Below are 22,233 nucleotides of genomic sequence, written 5' to 3' on the forward strand. Positions count from 1 at the left end.
AGTCTATTTAAGTAGTCAGTATATTAGTATAAAAGTTAATGAGAATAAAGAGTTTGATAATTTTAAATGATCTTTTTAATAATGATAAAAAACACTTGGTTTGACTTATAATTATAATTAAGAGATTTTTTTGAATATCTATTATTCAAAACATCTTTAAAATTTAACATAATAAAAAAATATACAAAGAAGCCTTATTTTACTTTTAAAAGTACTCAAAATTAATACTTTAATAACTCAATTCTTATAATATCAGATGAAACCTTTATAAAAGAAATTAATAAACACCATATAAACTCGAATTTAAAAAAAAGGTAGAAAAAGCTCAATTTTGTATTAAAAATTATATTTTTAGTAATTAATTAAAGATTTTAGTTTTTATTTGAATTATTCCATTTGTTAAATTTTATAAGAATACTTTTTAATATTTATTTCATATTATTAATAATAAATCATAAGTCAAATGTAAAATTACATATATTAAATAATATCAAACATTGACTAAAATAATTATAATATATCAGACTATGAAGGTTTTATTCGGATATAATTAGACATATCTTGATTTAATATTTATTGATATTTTGATTATACATGGAAGGATTTATTATATATTAATAATTTTCTTGCTGAAAAATTGAGGAACTATATTAATGAGTTTTGAAGAGTATATCATTTGCTTTTTATTTTAATTTATAATATAATATGTCCAACGTATTACTTTAATTTGTTTATGAAGACTATAATTTTATTATTAAAAAATACCCTTTAAAGTTTTTTGAAATCTTTTGTAATAATTTCTTTATTGAATTCTAGTATAAATTTGATATAATTTTTTTTTTAAATAGAATATAATAATCGAAGTTTGAATTTGAAACTTATAAAAAAGAGATTATTAAATTATTGAATTTTGATTTCAGAGATTTATTAATCTTCTATTTTTTAATTCTTGATAGTAATTAGGGAAGGATATATTTAATTAAAAAATATATAATATTACCTAGGTATTAGTATTAATATAATTTAAGAACTATAACTAAATATCTCTTAAAATAGCCTTCTTCGAAAATTTTTTATAAGAAAAACTGTAATTAGAAGGATCATTCAAGCTGATAGTATTTCTTATATTATGACAATTAAGATTTTATTACCTAATAAATTCAACATATTATTTAATTTTGATATTGATTATTATACTTTTGCTTATGTGGCTTAGTTTAGAAGGTTAAATTCTTCTTATACATTATATTTCAATATTATAAAGTGGAAAAGAAACTATATAAATAATAGTAATCCTACATAGTAATATATTATTAATAATTTTGATAAGGTTTTACATATGGAATGTAATGTTTTACGTTTTTATAGCTTTTTTTGAATAGTATATCTAAGAAAACTATTTTCTCATCAATTTATATTTTAAATCATTATATAATTAGCTATAAGCTAACCTTATTTGCCATAATAGAAAATAAATAACATATTTGAGATTAAAATCATTATATTTCTTGAATAAATAAATCATTTTGAGCTGTTATAATATAAAATACTTTTTTTCTTTCAATTTAACTCATTACTTTTAACTTTCGTAATGAAAGCAATAATATTATTCTCAAACAAACCAAAGGCTCTATTTATAAGAATTATCAATACGATTGAAATATAATTGAGAATCTTCCATCTAGGTATAAAGAGTCTAGTTAAATATCAAGCTACTACTGCTACTACAGTTTGAAAGTCTATAATTAATTAATTGAATATTAATTAATACTCTAGCTTTTTTACAAATTCAACCCTTATTAATTAAACCATGTTAATTACTGAGATTTGTAAAATCTATTAAAATATTAATAATTACATAATTATCTTAAATTTTCAAAAATTTGAGAGAATTTATCTCAAGGACTTGTTTTATTATACCTAGGTATTTATATTCTTTTAAAGAGGGGATGAAAAGATTATAAATAACAACCTTGGAATATGGATAAGATTCATTACTTAGTTTCATATATGATTATTGGATTTGTAAAATTTCAATCATTTAGTAATGTAAATTCTAGAAATTGATTAATTCAAATATATTTATAAAAAGCATTATTTTAATAATTTTCCATATAATTATATATATAATATTCTTAATTTCAATATAGTATAATGTTATCGATAATAATAGCCTTTTTAGAACAAATAACATATAATTCTATATTTTGAGGATTCTCTTAAAATAAGATATAATAAAGTTATCAATAAGTTATATTAAAATTAATCTTACCTAGGTATATTGTAAACATTATTGGTTTTGTATTTATTTTAATTTCAAACTAGTTGATAATGAAGATTTCTTTATTACTAAGGTGAGTATATTTCTATTGATTATACTTTTTATCCACTTATTGTTTTTTAAAGTAGTATTAATTTATTAATGACTAAAGTTTTTAAGACTTTTAAAATTTCATCAATTAAATTTTAAATTTAAGAGAATATCTTAGGATATATTTAATATCACTAATCAATATTATCATAAAAATAATGAAAGTAAAATACTGTAGAGATAAGGAAAGTATTAAGATATTATTAATTAGAGATTTATTATATCGACCCTGAGCGAGATCGCAAATAGCAATTCGTATAACAGATGAGATGTACCTATATAGAATAATAATTTATGAGGTTATTACTGTTAGTTTTTTATTAAAAGAATCGAATATTAATTAGTCATTATTTAACCCAATTAACCCTTTAAACGTTTTGAAATCATCAACAGATTAAATACAAACATCAAAAGAAATAATGATGTACTTATGTATCTATGAGGATATAAACACAATAATAAATATAATACTGATCGCAATGTTGATAAATTCTCTTATAAATTGTACACTGACATTCTTTATACAAGAAGACATGATTAAAAATTTATTAGAATTAGGAAATTTATAATAATAACATACATGTTGTTAGTACTATAATGAAGATAGTCAATATTGGGAAAACTTAATATTTAAATATCTATTGCTTTTTTGATTATATGTTTCTTGTTAGAATGAAAAATTATCGTAATTCTATTGAATACTTGAGCTTTAGACTCCATGATTGTAATGAATATTTCAAAACAGTAAATATATCCCCTAAGATACTAATAGAGGATATCTCACTTATACATGGATCATACTAACCAATCGGATTTTCAGGACATTGGGCCTTCTCATCAATTTAGAGATATATCTCATGACAATTAATAAAATGTTTTCTATTATGATATAAAGAAATATCATATTCTTTATATCCATATAAATCTAGGAACCTACTTATACATTTGAGCCCTTTTTATTAAAGTTTATTTGATATTTCCTTTAAAATTGGGTACTGTTTTTGAATCTAAAGATTGATTTTTATATATAGTAAAATCTCTCTTACAGTCACCTACCTAGGTAATGTATATCAATTAATGATTTATAAAGAAGGTAGAATCCTTAATTGAATCCTTCGCAACTCGTTGTGTATTTTTACAATAGTATTTAAATCCAAATCCAAAATGAATCCCCCATAAACAGATTTTCGAAAATCGCTATATTATCTTTTAAAACAATCTTTTTGTATAATAACTAACAGTTAACTAAAACAACAATGAATGATTATTATTCTATAGCAAAATAGCTTTTATAGTATTACTAATCTGATAGTATAGTATATGATTAATTATTCATATTCATATAATAGTTATAATTATTAATAAAGTCCAAAATAGATAGGTAGTTATTTTTTTTAAATAATTTTCGAATGATCCATTAACTATTTTGACTTTTGAAGGAATAATTCGTAGTTATTCATACATTTTAATGATATTAGTTTTCCTATTATATATTATAGATAGAATCAGAACCAATGAATTATTTTTTTATACTATATAATATATATTATATGAGAGTACTATCATTGGAATGAAATGTTTTTCATAGGATGGTATTACCTTTTTCTTTTTTCAATAAAAAAATAAAAAACACTAAAAGTCAATTTATATATTTCTGCTGTTATATATTCTACCTATATCTTATATGTAATTTAAGAAGATGTTGAAAACAAATAGATTTTAAGAATAAATACGATGTAAAGCTTTAGTTAACTTTCTTATTAAATATAAAACTATAACTAGAGTTTAATTTATAAAATTCTTTTTTTCTATGGAGTCTAAAATAAAGAATATAATTATATTTACAGCTTATTTTTTATTAGTTTTGTATTGCCTAATTTTATTTGACAAAAAAATCCCGATTTATTATCATCTATATTTTAAGTATTATAGATATAGATCTACTTAAATATAAGTAAATTAGTATAGAGAATTTGATTTGATGTCTTGATTTTTTTAAAAAATATTGTTTATTTGGGAAATAATAATGTGGTCTATCAGTATGCAGGTCATATCATCATATAGGCCATCTCGTTTTATACACAAGATTCGTTTGTATATAACCGTGCACTTTCCTCATTTAATAATATAATTTTAAAAAATCTAAAAGTATGAAATTTAATTATATGATTATTATAAAAATCTAATTGTTTATTAGAAATTCGAATCATTAAAGTAGTTATTAAAACAATAATTTTTTTGTAACGAAAATCGTAACAATTTCCACTTTTTTTTACAATATAATAAGAATATTTATATAAAAACTAGATTTTTTAAAAGCTGAATTTTTATTATTATTTAATGCTCTTTTTTTTCGAAAATAATTATTAGTTATTAAAATGATAATATTGAAAAAGGCCTAATTTTGGTGTATTTTCAAATAGCCCACATGCTGATAAACCACATTAGTATAATATCTCATATGAAATTTTTAAAATCTATCCCTTCTTATAAATCATAAAGAAGAATATTTATCTAATTATATTATCCTTATATCTTTAATAGATTTGGATTTTGTATTTAGAATAAATAGATATAAATATAAAACTCTATATATAAATAAATCTTATTTATTATTGTAGAATATTTTAAAAAAATTATCATAAGTTTAATAATTATTTATCTTTTAATGTTTCTATATATAAATTCCTGTATTTTATAATCGATTTTGGTATTTCAATAGAAAAATAAAAGTAGATTAGATTAAATATAATTATTACAACTTTTAATATTAATTGATAAAAGGTTTTTTCGATTAAAATCAATAAATTTTATATTTAGGTAGATATGAAGTATTTGTGTATTTTGAAAGTTGAAGGAGTATTTGGATATAGTATTCTTATATCAATTGAATCAAATTGTATATCGATTGAAGGTATATTGATTGAATTGTTGTATTTAGTGTATTTGTTGTTTTATTGAATAGGTATTAGTATTATAAATTATATTATTTATTGATGATTATGTTTGTATATGGATTATTCAAGGGGTTTTAAGTTAGAGTATTAGGGGATAATTCAAAAATATTATATTGATGGTATTCAAAATGAATAGAAAAGTTTAATATGAAATAGGTAATGATTTTGAAAAATCAGATTCAAAGGTATAAAGATATTTGGAATTGAGAATATTGTATTGATGTGAGTATTTATAAATCGTATTTGAATATAATCAAGTTTTCAATTTAATTTAAATATATTTTTAATTATAGAACAATTTATGGATTTCGAAAGAAATGAATGTTAATTTTATTTGATAATTTTATTCAGTGATTATTATTTTAGGATTATATCAAAATAATGAGAATGATAGTGATAGTATTTATTAATATTTAATAAATCGAAATAAGATTTATTCGAAAGATCTATTTGAAATATAGAAAAATATTAAGGTATAGATTTATTTGAATATTATAAAAGGATCTTGAATATCTATTTGAATAATCTCTTTATATTAATTAATACATTTAGATTTTTAAATTCTTTTTTAAAATATCTATTAGAAAAACAATATATATATATATGTTTTTTTGAATGTATATATATCTAATTTAGATTATATATATAAAAACGATCTTTTTCAAAAGGGATATTTGTTTTGTTTAGATTATATTCTAAAATAGATTTATAATATTTAAGATTAATAGATTTATTAATATTTTTGTTTTCTTCAATTCTGATATAGCTAGAGAATTATTAAACCTGCACATTCAATATCTTTTAAAAGGCAATCAACAACTAATATGCCATTAATTTTATCAGTCCAAAACAAATTATCATTTAACTTCTATTTCAATATGTTACGTATTTAAATTGCATACCGAGGTAACTTCTCATTTATCGATAAACTATTGATCCGGAAAGATAATAATACTAATTTTTCAACTAATGGTATTTATTGAATTCATTATATGTTACAAAACATATATATATAAATATATATCTATGAATCTAATTACACACAAATAGACTCTTTTTCAATATTGAAAGTTTGTTTAAAGATTTAATATTTAAGAATTGTCCTGTCTCCTACAATAAACAGAAATATATATTAATAAATCATAAAATAGGAAGTGCCTTTTCTTTGATTAGATATACTTACGTAGGTAGGTGGATAAGAAAATAGAATTTGGTATTATGAAATATAATGTCTAATAGACTATTTCCGTATTTATTTTTAAGATTAAAATACCTTATTTGATCAATGTTATAGTTTATGATTTCAAGTTTTACTTACTTTGTTACTTAGGGACATAATTTCTTTCGGTGAATGAACGAGTGAATGATATGAATAATAAATGGTACTTCTCTGCAATACTAAAACCAATGAACTATTACTCATTTTCATTAAATCATAAATATTACATATAATAACTAGAATTTCAATAACCTTTCTTATAACACATATATCTTTCAAGAATTAAATATCAATTGTATGACCTAGGTATATACTAAATTTTTTGACGACAAATTATATGTTTTTTGGAATGATAATTATTAAGGAGACAACAAGTTTTCTATTAGTAATACAATGAAAAAAACTATTTATTTTATTCATGTTTCTTAAAGATTAGGAAAATATGATTTTCTACATTACACTTAGGTATGAATAATTTCTATAATCTTTACTGAAATGAAGATATTGAAGTTTAGAGCCAAATAATTTAATTTAAATATAAATTAAGAGTTATTTGTTACAAAATAGATTTTGTTATAAAGAACAAATCTTTTTCTAGTGAATCTTACATATTATCTTAAGATCAAATCTGATCAGGTTTCTTAATCCAAAAATGGGTCATTCGTTTCCAAAAAAAAAACTAGAAGCTAATTTTTTAAAAGAAAACGGTCTTGATAATACTATTTTATAACGGTAGTCAAGTTATTCTCAACATTTATAATAATTACGAAAGTTTGAGATCTCCTAAGAGAAATGCGATAAATAAAACGGTTAATCAAATTGACAGTATTTTAAGATTTTGATTCCATTTTTACACAACTTAAAATATACTCATAAGAACAATTTTAAAAGAGGGACTAGCTAGATTATACTTATGTATAATCGATCGTTAGACAGGAGATCATAATTCTATAATCAACAATATCATTAAATATAACAGTGAGTTAGGTACTGTAATACTCCTAAATATTAAAATGTAAATCTTATACTATTGAAATTGATTTTCTTTTTTCTTATACTGTTCAGATTTTAGTTTCAATAAACTTTGTTCTACAATAATTTCTAACATTCAATTGTAAATTTTTTAATAGGTTTTAAATCTTAGATTCTAAGTTTTATTCTAAATTCTATGTTATTGTATAGGTTTGTAGGGCGAGGGGAAATCCTAGAATCTCATTTAGATTTTAAAATCTCAATAATTGTTTTTTCAAAAGATTCGAATCATAATCTTACAATTGAGATTCTAGATTGTAACTCAATATTATAGATCCTAGTAACTATCAAACAATTTAAGTGATATGAAAAGAATTTAGATCAACTTTAAAGGCAGGTATGAAAGTAATTAGGTTCATTTTTAATGATCTCAGAATAATTTACCATACTTAGCTGTAAGAAATTTCATTCTTATAATAAACAAGAGTATCCATTCTATTTTATTGATTGATTTATTCAAACTAATACAAGGTCATAAATTCAAAACGACTGTATATTTATGATTTTGATTTTGTTATGAAAGATCTTGAGCTTTTATTGAGTTCAGTTATTACTTTCATAATATCATTTAGTAAAAGTAGATCTAAAAGTTATGTATTCAATAGATTTTAATCTCTTTTGAATTTCAAAGAATAGTATTTTTTAATGAAATAGAAATTATATTTAATTCTCTCTAACATTTGAGGATGTTTTGTTTTAGTCATATTGAGAATACTGAAAAAAGGTTTCGATCTGATATACAATCTGAAATAGATTAGGTAATATAATAATCAGAAAAGTAATGGTTATATCAAAATACGGCAAATTACTCTCATACCCCTTAAATGTTATTTAATTATTTTCCTACCCTAAAATTTGAAAAAAAATTAGTTTCATAACCCTTAGATTCTATAATAAAATCTATTATAGAATTTAGCCTAAAATTATAGAATCTAGCCATTTTAGATTAGATTCTAAAAGCGTAGATTTTATAATAGATGATAGAAGGGTAGATTCTATGATTAAAAGTATGGATTCTATAGTAGGCAATAGAACGGTAGATTTCATGATAGGCGACAATAGGGTAGATTCTATAATAAAGTAGTTTATAATTTTTATCTTTTTCAAATATAGAATCTAACCTCAAAAGGTTAGAATCTATTCATTTGATTATAGAATCTATCATAGATTTTATTATAGAATCTAAAGAGCATAATAGTAAAAATTTTTCTGAATTTTAAGGCATGAAAGTAATTAAATGACATTTGAAGGGTATGAGAGTAATTTGCCGATCAAAATAACTAAATGTCGTTTAAATAATGTTAAATATTAATTTTAGTTTTATTTCAATCTGAATCTTTTTTTTTTTCAAAAATAATAGAATCAATTTTTTTGACCATAATATCGATAAATTATAGATGTCTATGTAAAATTCAATTAATAATCTTTATCTTACATTTGAGTATTCAACAGATAATATATTTATGATCTTTGTCAATATTAATATATAATACTAACTTTTGTATATACAACAAATTTCGTAATTTCAAAGTTTATTAAAACAATATTATATATATGTATTCAGAAACTATACAGAATTATCAATACATAAACAAAAAATTACGGAAATCAAATAAATTTTGAATCATAATTTATTCACAAAATCTATTGGTTTTTACATGTAATAGTGATTTATCATTCATTTTAAATGATCATATTAAGTTATATTAATGATAATATTACACTTGACTTATATCATCAATTGAATATAGAGTAAACAATGAATTATGAATTTTTTTAAAAAAGAATTACTTCAATGATAATAATATACCTAGGTGAAGTCCTTACACATTTTAATGCATATAAATAAGAACATAAAATACACTTTTAATTTCGTTTTTTTTTCGATTTAGCTTATTAACATTACTTTCAAAAGTATTACATAGATTTATTTAAATCATTAAACGTATAAATGATTACTGTTGTTAAATGTAATTTGATTTTATTCAAACAAAGTCGTTCTAGAACTTTGAATATAAATTTAAATAAATATTTATAATCAAAAGAAGAAGTAGAAAAATGTTTTTTTCCTTTCTACCTTGGTATTTTCTTTCATAAAGATATGATTGAAACATCAATAGTTAATTTTGTTATGAATATGAATAACTTCATTTTTGTAATTTATAATTATAGTATTTAAGTATAATAGAAAAGTATAAAATATTAAGCCTTAAAATAAAAAATAAAAAATAAAAAATTCTTATATAAATTAAAGTCGTTTTATTATTGAGAAAGACTTTTCATATTTTGATTTATTAAATGAGAATAGAAATGATTGAATCCATATTAAATCGGTTATTAGCATAAAATAAATTTTGATTCAAAACGCTTTTTGTTAATTATTAATAATACTTTGATTAAAAACATTATAAACAAAGCTGAAAAAGACTCCTTAATATGTTTAATATCAATATTAATAGAGAGAAAAATGCCTACAAAAATTGAAATAAATTAAGTAATTTAAAACAATTTAATTTTGTTTCATACAAAACGATCGATTATGTAATATTATTGAATGTTTTAATACCTAGGTACTTTGTTTCTAATTCATTCTACATATTTAAAACTTTCTCGAGATTATTTATTATATCATTCAAGATTAGGTAAGATATAAATTTGATTTACTGTTTATTTTAAAAGTTGATTATATTCATTTATTATATTTTAAGAAGTTTAAGAAAAATCATGACCTGTTATTTAATCTGAATTATATAAGTTAAAATGATTATGACTGCAAAAAAATTCACGAGAGCGAATTTTTGATTTTGTTAAAACTGGTATGCTCTTTGCTTAATAAATATATTCGAATTCAATTCAAAAGAAATTAATCATTCTAAAATTTGCTTTTTGTCTCAAATATCGAAATATAAAATTAATAAGTAACAACTTTATTAATATGTTTGATATTATGATTTTGAAAAGCAATAAGCCATTTATTTAGTATTTTATTTTCAAAAAATCAAAATACCTAGGTAATGAACTTATCGATCAAAAGAGTTAGCTAATGTTGTAAATGTAATTTCTGACTTTAATTTAAAACTCATGATTTAACTCGAATTATAGTAGATTTTAATTGTGACAAAAATAACGGGAAAAAAAGAGATATTGAAAGCCACAGCCCCAGACCAGCAACAAACACAACACAAACAAAAAACAAACAAAAAAGAGGAAAACAATTACAAATACTCAAAATGCCATGAAATTAATTGAAATATTATTTAAATTCTTTATGAATTCTTTATAAATTCTTTACTAAAGATATTTATTCATGTAGCATATTATATTGAGTTTAAATAAATCTATAATAATTACAAAATTACTTATAATGCTATATTGGAAAGCAATAGACTTTTTTTTAACGATACTCAATACAATCAAAATAATTTGAATGCACATTTTCCACATTATTAGAAAGAAAATCAATTATTTTCATACTTTCTAAACTAATCCAAATTTAGTTTTATACTATTTATATTGTAAAATCCATAATTGATTTTTTTAAAAAAATCCTAAATTCAAATTTTCAATTATAGATTCCATAACATATTTTAGATTCTAGCTTTGAAATTTAAAGTCTGATTTAATTATATAATATTTTTCTTTGGAAGATCCAATAACATTTTTTAGAAAAAATATAGAAATGATAACTTTATAATCATAATTCTAAACTATAGTCTTGAGAAACTACAAATTTTAGCTATTATTGAATTTATAGTAATAATATCATATAGTATTATTTCATGTATCAATACCTAGGTATCTTGTTTATCGGTATATAAATTAAAATTCAATTTAAATTAATGTTTGTAATATCGTAGTCTCTCCTTTTTTTTTGTAAAAAAAATGCTGTCACTTGACCCGTTTAAAAATATTCAAATGGAATTTTCAAACGTATAACTTTCAAACGTAGAACTTTTTAAAAAGAATAATTGAAAAAGATTTGAAAAAAATAGTGAGGTTCGAAAAAAGAAAATCTAGAATCTACTCTTTAAAAAGACAATGAGAATCTGAAAAAACTGAAGGACAATTGACCACCATATTAATTCAGATTTTATATCTATTCTTCTTTCCCTAAAACTCAGGAAGTAATATCTAAGAAAAATAAAAACATCTGAACTAAGAAGAAATTCGATATTTAGATAATTTTCAAAAAAAATAAAACTGCTTAGTTAAATATTATTACAATACCTAGATCAGCAAATCACTCTCATACCCTAAGATTTGAAAAAGAATTATTCTCATACCCCTTAAATTTATAATAGAATCTATAATAGATTCTATATTTGAAAAAAATACAAAAATTGCAAATTACTTTACTGTAGAACCTATTCTAAGATTAGAATTACAAAAGAATAGATTTTATAATGAACAATAGAAGGATAGATTGTATAATTAAAAATATAAATTCTATAATTAAAAGTATAGATTTTATAATAAATAATAGAAGAATAGATTCTATAACTAAAAATATAGATTTTATAATAAAGAACAAAAGAATAGATTTTATAGCTAGGTAAAAGTATAGATTCTATAGTAGGCAATAGTAAGATAGATTCTATAATAGAATCTAGAAGGCATGAGAGTAAATTATTTCTGAATTTTAGGGTATAAAAGTAATTAAATGACATTTGAGGGGTATGAGAGTAATTTGCCGTACCTAAATAATATATTCCACATCATATAATTAGTATCAAATAATAAGAGAATCGATTCAAATCATCAACTGAACAAATTGATTCAATTTGTTGACTCAACAAAGAAACCCAAAATCTAGATAAAAAGAATAGGATTCTGTGATAATATAGAGTTTCGTACTCAGAAGCAATCATTGATTCTATATTTAAATTGCACATACTACAAGTGGCTCTGATCATTTCGGATTTCTATTCAAAATTTAATTTCAAGCACCTCAAAAATTTTCTTAACATTTCAATTTCAAACAAGCAAGATCAATATTGAAAGATATTATAAGATTTTGAAGATATGTAGAAACAATTAAATGAAATGAGATTATTGTTACAAAGTATTTCAATTAAAAATCAAGTTAAAATTCAAAAGAATTACTGAAAATTATAATTCAAATAATCCAACTCAAGATTTCACTGAATCTAAATAATTATTCGTCCTGATATTGAGAAAAATTAGAAATGATATAAAAACTAGAAAACCTAAAGGTAAAACTATTACTATATAAGTATAAGAATAGATTATAATACAATTTATGGAGATATAAAAATCTCATGAAACTGAATATTATATTATATATTAATAGACACAATAATTTGAGATAAAGAGAAACCCTCAAAGAGTTATACTTTGATTATTAAGAAATTAAATATTGGCTAATGGAATATTAAAACAAAAAAGAAAAGAAAAGAAATAACCTTTAAAATAAATTCACTCAAAAACAATCTAATATAAATTTTTAATTACGATTTTATATTACGATTTTATATAGTCTTTAAATTACAAGAAACCTTAAAAAGAATACAGATTTCTTATAAATAAATAAGATTTGAAAATACAATTAAAGAATTTACGAATAAGTATTTAATGCAGTAAATATAGAAGAAAGCAAATTTATGATGTTTAATATCTCAACTACTATTGAACTCTATAATATAAAGTTGTTGTTGATTTATTTTCTACTGAAAACATCGATAAAAGACACTTTAAATAAATATCTAAATTAAAGCAAAATATACCTATATTTAAGGTTCAATACATAACTTATCAATCGTTTATTATATGATTAAATAATAATGAAAACAAATACTTTTATTTATTGGAATTATCGAAAAAGACAAAAAGCTTTTGATTCGAAAAACTGTTAAATTATATAATATTATATGTATGATATTTTTTCGAAAAATAAATAGAATAACTCTCATAATTAAATTTCAATTAATATAGTTTATCAACGAGCAGATTATATCATTAAACGGATTACTCAATTTATATACAAAATTCGTTTATATATAATTATATACTTTTTTTATTTATTGATAGAATTTTTTCAAAATTAAATTTATAAAATCGAATTATAAAGTTGTTATGAATCTTTCTTTTTTTATTGAAAATTCGAATTAATATGAGAATTATTATAGAAATGGTTTTTTGTAATGAAAAATACAACATTTTCAATTCTTTATTCAATAGAATAAAAACATTTATATAAAGGCTATATTTCTAAAAATCTAAATTTTTATATTATTTTTAGTCCTTTTTTTCTTCAAAAATAATGATTAATTATTAAATTAAGAATATTTAAAGATAGCTAGTTCTAATATATTTTCAAATGATCCGCTTGCTGATAAACTACGTTACAAAATCTAAAACTTATTAAAATAGAAAAGCAAATAATCACTGTATATATTCTTAATTTAAGGTTAAAAAGTTTGCTTTTGAAAATTTAAAAAAATAAAAGATATAATGAATTATATTTTTGAATTAAAAAAAGAAAAATCTATTGAAAATTTTTGAAGAAATTGATTTGTAAAATATTATAAAAGATTAGAAATATATTTTAATTATGTTCATAATTTTCAAAAAACTTTTTATAAGAATTCTAAATGTATTGAAAAATGATTTTGATCAATTGTAAATATATAGATAAATCCGATATTTTGAATGAAGATTTTTATAATTTTAATAAAACAGATTTCATGATAAGAATGATATATATAATATTAGTTATTATTGATATTAAAAAATATAATAAAATTAAATGATTGAGAATAAACTATAGCAATAATATATAGAATAGAAAAAATGAAATTTTTTTTTCATTGTTAATAATTAAAGAATAGATCCATTTTGTTGATTAATATATCAAGATTAAATATTCTATAAATTAGATTATTGAATCTGTATCTAATAAATAAATAAATAATGAAATGAATTTAAGATAATTGAATTACTTTATTTAATAAGTATATTAAAAGTCAAAAAAAAAGAGAAAATATTAAATATTAACATTCAATCAATATAAAAGCTATAAATTAATAGCGGCTCAAATATATTATAAAGAAAATAATATTATATATTTATATTTATAATTGTATTCAAATTCCTTTATTTAATTATATGGAATTAATTGTTTTAATAATATAATATTTATATAATAATCAAACTAATAAATCTATTAAAATATACGTCAATTATATTTCAAAGATTGCATTCTTTACAATTTTTAAATCTATATATAAAAAATCAATTACCTTTTAGAATATAAAATCAAAATTCCAAAGAATAAATCTATTACTATATTTTTTTATTTGAATTAATAAATCTTTCAACTTTTTTGCAATCTAATTAAAACTCTTTCTTAATAAATATTAATTAAATACCAAGTAAAGTTTTATCAATCAAGCTCCTTTATATCTATGTTTAAAACCATATTAAGTTTAATCAAAATTATAAAACAATTAGTTAAAAGAAACGTACCTAGGTACTTTTGAATAGAAAGATTTATACATTTCAAATAACGAATGAATTATTAAACAGATATTGATATATATAAAAAAACCTAATTATATTGAAAAGAAATTTAGTAGATAAAAGGCTGTTAATATACTATTTTAATAAAAGATCAATATTCAAATTTGATATAATAAATATTAAGAAAAAAGGAAAAGCCAATAGAAAAACGGTTTCTATTTAATATTATAATAAATATGGAGAAATAGGTTATAATACAAAAATCCATCAAAATAATATGATAAATTCTAGATTATTAGATTTTGAATACATCTAATCAATCGATTCAATTATTGTTGAATAATATAGGTTTGAAAGTGTAAATTGTGGTAAAAGTGATATATGCATTGATATGGTGTACGCACTGATAAAGTACGTGATTGCTTTTTATATCAGTGTAAAAGAGTGCTTACAATGAGTAAAATCTTATTATACCTGACTTATAAAACTTGTAGTATTCGTCACGTAAATTATAATCTTGAATTAATTGAATTCTTCAACGCTTACAAATTCTTTTATTTTATAGTACTATCAGTAGAACTTCTTAGTATATCGAGCATTTATCTCAATTAAAAGATCAATATTTCGATAGAGAGTAAAAATTATTTTACAGTCGATTTTTGGGAGACTAAATATCAAAGTCGTAGTATTTTGTAACAAATATTATTAAAAAATCAATCACGTTGAACGTAACAATAAACTTACATGTAATGTAATAAGACGTTTTCATTTTCAATACAAAAAAGAACAACTCATTTGAAACATAAATAAATTCATGATCAAATGTTAGTTTATAGAAAACAATCTCTTGATTTATTTGAAAATGAGAAGTTTCGAATATTGAAAAATCTATTAACTTTGATTCTTTAGCAATCTTCTGCGTCCATTAAAAAATTTTATATCAAGAAACTACACAAGGACTGTTCAAACGAAATTAATTGAAGTAATAGAATTTACTGTAATTCCTTTATGTAGTGTTGCTCCATGTGTTAGTATTTCATTTGTTTTGCAGACTAATATCTTAGATTTTAATTGATAAAATCTAAATGTTTCGAGTATTCATAATAAAAGAACAGTATTACTATGCTTTTTAATAATAGTTTACTTGAGGTTCTTTATAAAATTAAAGGGGGCCGATACAAAATAATCGACAAAATTAATAAAATCATCGAAATAAATATATTACACATCCCTCTGATCATGTTACTCTTTTTGGAATTTATATTTAATATTTTAATTATTATACTTAATATAATCAGTATATTTCATAAAGAAATTAATTTTCTTAGTGTAGTGTTAATTATTTGGGTATTGATCTAGATTTACGTTTAGATTTTCATAATAATATTTCAATTAATCATTCTTTTGAAGTTGTTATAACATTTGTTCTAAACTTAAGTTTTTGATAGATTCTTTATTTCATGTTTCAACATTCATTAATTTAATTAACTTAGTATCTAATATGTTCAAGAAGTTTATTAACATTATTATAATATTACAGATCCTGTACTAAAGTTTACTTCCAATTGATTTAATAAGACAAGTTTTGAATGTATCAAATTAATATTAACAGCAGAAAGTATGTTTGCATAGGCAGGTATATAATGTTTCGTATATATTAATAATTTAGTTTAACTTATAGTAAGGACTTTCTTTAAATGACTTTAAGTAACTCACTTGTATTCAACTTATACTACTGACTACATACAAATAAACCGATAAATTATAAGCTGCAATTTACTTCTCTTTTTTTTGTTAAACTGAAAGAAATTTCAGTATTTGCCTGGGCAATATAAAATATAAAGAGGGTGAGTTTGTTTATTGATTTGATAACAATAGTATAGATCTTATAGATATACTGAGTATTGCCATCTATAGAAATAGATACAATATTATTTTGATTCTTTTAAGTATCTCTTGGTTAATATTACTGCCTAGGTGTTAAGGAGAATATGTCTAACAACAACTTAAATCATACAATACAAGCAATCATTACTTCAAAATAAAACATAACTTTATTACAATCGTAGATCCTATTACGTATTAAATATATCGAGAATAAAAATAAGAGCTATATATTATATGATATCTTTCAACATAAAAGTATTTATTTATACAACTTTTATAAATACTGTACTATACATTAAGTTTACCCGAATGGCCTTTTTACACCAAAACTCATATTGTCTAAAATATAATGAAAAATAAACCTATTGTTTTAATGATGTGAAAACTTCAAAATTAAAAAATATTTATCATAATAACAATAACGTGATTTATCATCGAGCGGATCACTTTGAATATATACAAAATTCGTTTATACACAACTGCGCACTTTCTTTCTTTATTTATATAATTTAATTTTTTTATTAAAAAAAAAGTTATAATTATTTATGTAAATAATAAGAATTTCTAATTAATTCTTAAAAATTTAATTTTAGATGATAGTTATTAAAAAAAAATTTGTAACGAAAATCGTAATAATTTCACTTCTTCTGATATAATAAGAAATATAAGAACAAAAACCACATTGTGAGTATTTAAAATCTTTTCATTATTAATTACATTTTTATTTTCAAGAAATACTTACTGGTCATTAAAATATGAATATTGAAAAAAAAAGGGTATTTTGATATGATTTTGAAGTAACTCATATAATGATATAACTCATATGCTAATAAGTTATGTTATAAAGATTAAATTAATAAAAAGCTAATTTTTCATTGATGTTTAATATTCTTTTTATTTTAAAAAATGATGATTGATTATTAAAATATAAATATTAGCAAAGGCTAATTTTTAGTGTATTTTGAAAGTGATTCACTGGATGATATGGTCCGCTCAATAATAAATCATGTTAAAAAATAAATAGATTATTTTTATGAATTTTTATCTCAATAGAAAAAGACTTTGAAATCAAAAATATCAAAAGTTGCAAAATTCGTTTAATTTTGACATAGATATTGATTTTAAAGAAACATTTTATTTCAATTCTATATATAATATTAACTGGGGAATCTAAAACTATAAGATTATTATATAATTAAATTTAATTGATTTTAATTTTATAAATATAAAACTTATTAAAAAATATTTAATGTAACGTAGTTTATCAGCGAGCGAATTACATCATCGAGCGGATCATTTGAAAATACACCAAAATTAGCCATTTCTAAATATTCTTATTTTAATAATCAGTCATTATTTTCGGAAAATAAAAAGATTGAAAATAATACTAAAATTTAGTTTTTTTAAGAAATTTAATTTTTATATAAACATTTCTATTATTTTGAATAAAAAATTGAAAATGTTACGATTTTCGTTACAAAAAACTATTTCCAAAATCATTCCTATATTAATTTGAATTTTCAATAAAAAATTAGATCTTTAAAATAGCTTTATAATTCAATTTTATAAATTCAATTTTGAAAAAATTCTATCAACAAATAAAGAAAGTGCACAGTTATATATAAACGAATTTTATATATAAATTGAGTGATTCGCTTGGTGATATAATCCGCTTGCTGATAAACTACATTATGAAAATTAGTATTCAATTAAAATCAAAATATTGATTTCTTTATTTCATAACATAACTCATGATAACTTTATTTAAAACTATCTTTTTATTATAAATACATTTTGATTATATAATATAATAAATTATTTGTAGGAATATTAAGCTTTGAAAGAGATATATTGAAATAATAGTTTATAATCATTTATGAAAGTTGTTGAGTTTATTCGAAGAATCAATTTCGCGCGAATTTTATTGAGCTTACTGTATAATATCTTGGATATAACGAAGTTATCATTTATAGTAATTCCCATATTATACGATATGAAGTAATGTATAGTTATCAAAATAGAATTTCAAACAAACTAAGTTCTGTTTTGAAATTAATTTTATTCGATTTCAATCATATGTTAATGTAAATGTTATAAAATAAAGGAATATTCAGTTATTTTATATCAATAATAATCTAATGAACGTTTTTTTTATATGATTAAAGTGAACTAAATATTCTAGGATAATTTTAATTTATTTTCTTCAGAAAAGTGAATATAATATCACTGGGAATGTAAATATTTTATACAAGACAGATCACATAATAATTTAATTCTATAAAGTAAACAAAGTTAAAAAAACATTCTTCTTTTGCCTCGTATAATCAATATTTAATTTCTAGCTTTCTTTTATAAATTCAATACCTCATTAAAACTTTTACGTTATATACAATCAATTAAAAAGAACCCGATATTTATCATCTAAAAATATGTATTATATTATTTGCGCTAAGCTATATTAATTACAAACATTTGAGTTAAATTATATCAATTATAGATATTTGATTCAGAATATTGAAAGAAATATCTTCTCTACAAATACACTACTACAAGCCTAGTAATTTACTTTGTTGATAATACAAAATCTATTTAATTTTATTTTTAAATATTCAAGATTGTCATGATTTTCATAAACACGTAAAACATTCTGTTAATAGAGTTTTTAAAATACATAATTATTTCATAATAATATAATATCTTAATCGAAAATAAAAAATTCAGTTGGATTTTGTTTGAAAGAATTTTTGAGAAAGTATTTATAAGCAATGGTATCAATGCCTAAGATAAATTCAATGGAAACATGTTTCGATTTTCAATCATTTTACTAAATCAAAATTTTAATCTTAATCTAAATTAACAAAAAGCTGAGTTAGAAATTGAGTTTGATCAAAAAATCTAAGTGGATTCTAGATAACGAGAATTTAAAATACAAATTTAAATAATAAGATATATAATAAAAAATCGCAATAAAAAGTGCATAATTGAAAACGTGACACAGTTCTAGCATTCAAACATAAAATTACTTAACTATTCAACTTCTACATTATAAAACTGAGTACAGAGAATTACGACAAAAAGAAAGAAATAATAATTGACACTCAAGCGTAACAAGGATCGTAGGTTTAAAAACTAGCCCTCATAGATTTTATATGAATTGAGTATATTTATGTGTATACTAATAATATCAAAAATTATAGAAAATAGATTTAAAATCTAAAAGTTCAAAGGATCTCAGAATTAATAATAATCAACAATAATGACAACATTCTGCAAATGTGCAAACAGAAAATTATTTTCCCCCGATGGTCAGTATATTTTAGAAATAATAAGTGTCGGAGAAGGTTCAATTAGTGTTCAATGTCGTTAAAATTGATAGATTTGCTTTTTAATAAAAAGTCTGTCCAAACCTAATCTGAATAGAAAATCTTATCATATTTAATCATAAAGCAATATATAAGATTTTCAAAAGCTGTCTTTTTCCCATAATATACTACAGAATCTGGTTTATAAATTTTCAAATTTTATAATCATGATATCGATAATCTATTCGTTCCTATATCGAATTATCAAATCCCTCAACTATAGTTTTCTCAATTTAATAAAAAATACGAAAATAAATGTTAAATAAAACATGCGAAACAAAACTACTTTTATCTTTAAAACCATGAAATTTCTTTATTTAATCAGAAGAATAATTGCATTTTCAAACATATCAGCAATTATGGATTATAAGGTTATTGTTATATTAACCACTAACATCTGAAAGAGCATATAGTTAATCTCAAAATTATTGAATATTCAACTTAATTGATATTTTACCCCTGAGAAATATATTACTATAAAAAATTGTTAAAACTCAAACTATTATATGTTACATTTATGATTGAATCAAAAAGTTAATAGTTCTCCAATAGCATTGCTATATGAAATTATTATCATTCACATTATCCCTTTTTTCAATATAGAAAAACAGTATTATCTTAGTATTTAAATTATAACTTTTTATCAATTTTTATGTAAAGTGTTATTTTGAATTATTTGACAGACCTTCATTTCTGTAATCAATTTTAATTTAGTTGAAAGGAATTGAAATCTTATGATTAATCTTTCGAAAAATTGAAGCTCGAGAGTTAATATTTTGATTTTTTGACTGAAATAACATCAACAAATTAAAATTGAAACCATCCTTACAAATTTGAATTGTAATATCAATGGACTTTATAATTGAATTAAAATTGTAATATTCTAAAGACTAAAATGATTCATATTAATATATATCGCATACTAAGTAGACAAGAAGCTTACCACAAATAATAAAAATACAATTATTCTAAGAAAACTAATCATCACAACATTGATAAAATATTTAACACAAAAATACTGATGTATATAAGTATTCACGTCATGTTTTTATCTGTTGATTATACAAATATTTTACTAATCTTCAGTGGAGATTATAAACATATTAGATATACAAATTCAGAGGTTTTGAATTATGAAAGGTAACTCAAAATTTCAAATTCATTAGTATGAAAATGAAAATCGATTTCTATAAAAACTATTCAGAAAGAAATAGAAAGCGATTGTAATATAGTAAAAATCAAGATTATCAAGTTTTTTCAAAACAGGGATATTACATCGATGTAAAGGTCAAATACTTAATATTACTACTATTGACATGCATATATAGTGTTAAAAATATCGAACTTTTGATAAACTTGAAAATTTTCCAAAAAGCTATTCTAGCGGTGTAATAATCATCGACAAAACTTTGTATAAATCCTTCAAATTATGCAATAAATGTATTATCATTATTAAAAGAAATTCAAAGTATTTCGTCGGATACACAATTTTCCATAGTTGGCTTAAAACTAAAAACAATTATTTAAAGATTATTTGACAAAAATCAATATCTGAAAGTACCGAGAAAGCTTTATTGTTTGAAAAATTCAAAAATCCAAACTATGATCACACATTCATATTGATTTGACAAAAAATTTATTGAAACGATTAGGGGTTCGAATAAAATCATAATTCAGTTATTACAGAGTATTTATATAAAAGTGAAATAAAAAAACTTTATTACATAAATGTAGTTGAAATGAGGTTCAAATTATTGTTCATTTATAGAGTTGTATAAATCAAAAATTAAGATGCAAAATTTTCTCTTCATTACATGACTAAAAAAGTCTCTGAAATAAATTATCTATAAACTAGTATAGAGCTGATTTTGTTTTTCTCAAATCAAGTTCAAAATGTAAAAATGAAATATTCATTAAACTTTTTTA

The sequence above is a fragment of the Botrytis cinerea genome, chromosome 11 (assembly GCF_000143535.2).
Source record: "Botrytis cinerea B05.10 chromosome 11, complete sequence".
NCBI classification, from domain to species: Eukaryota; Fungi; Ascomycota; class Leotiomycetes; order Helotiales; family Sclerotiniaceae; genus Botrytis; species Botrytis cinerea.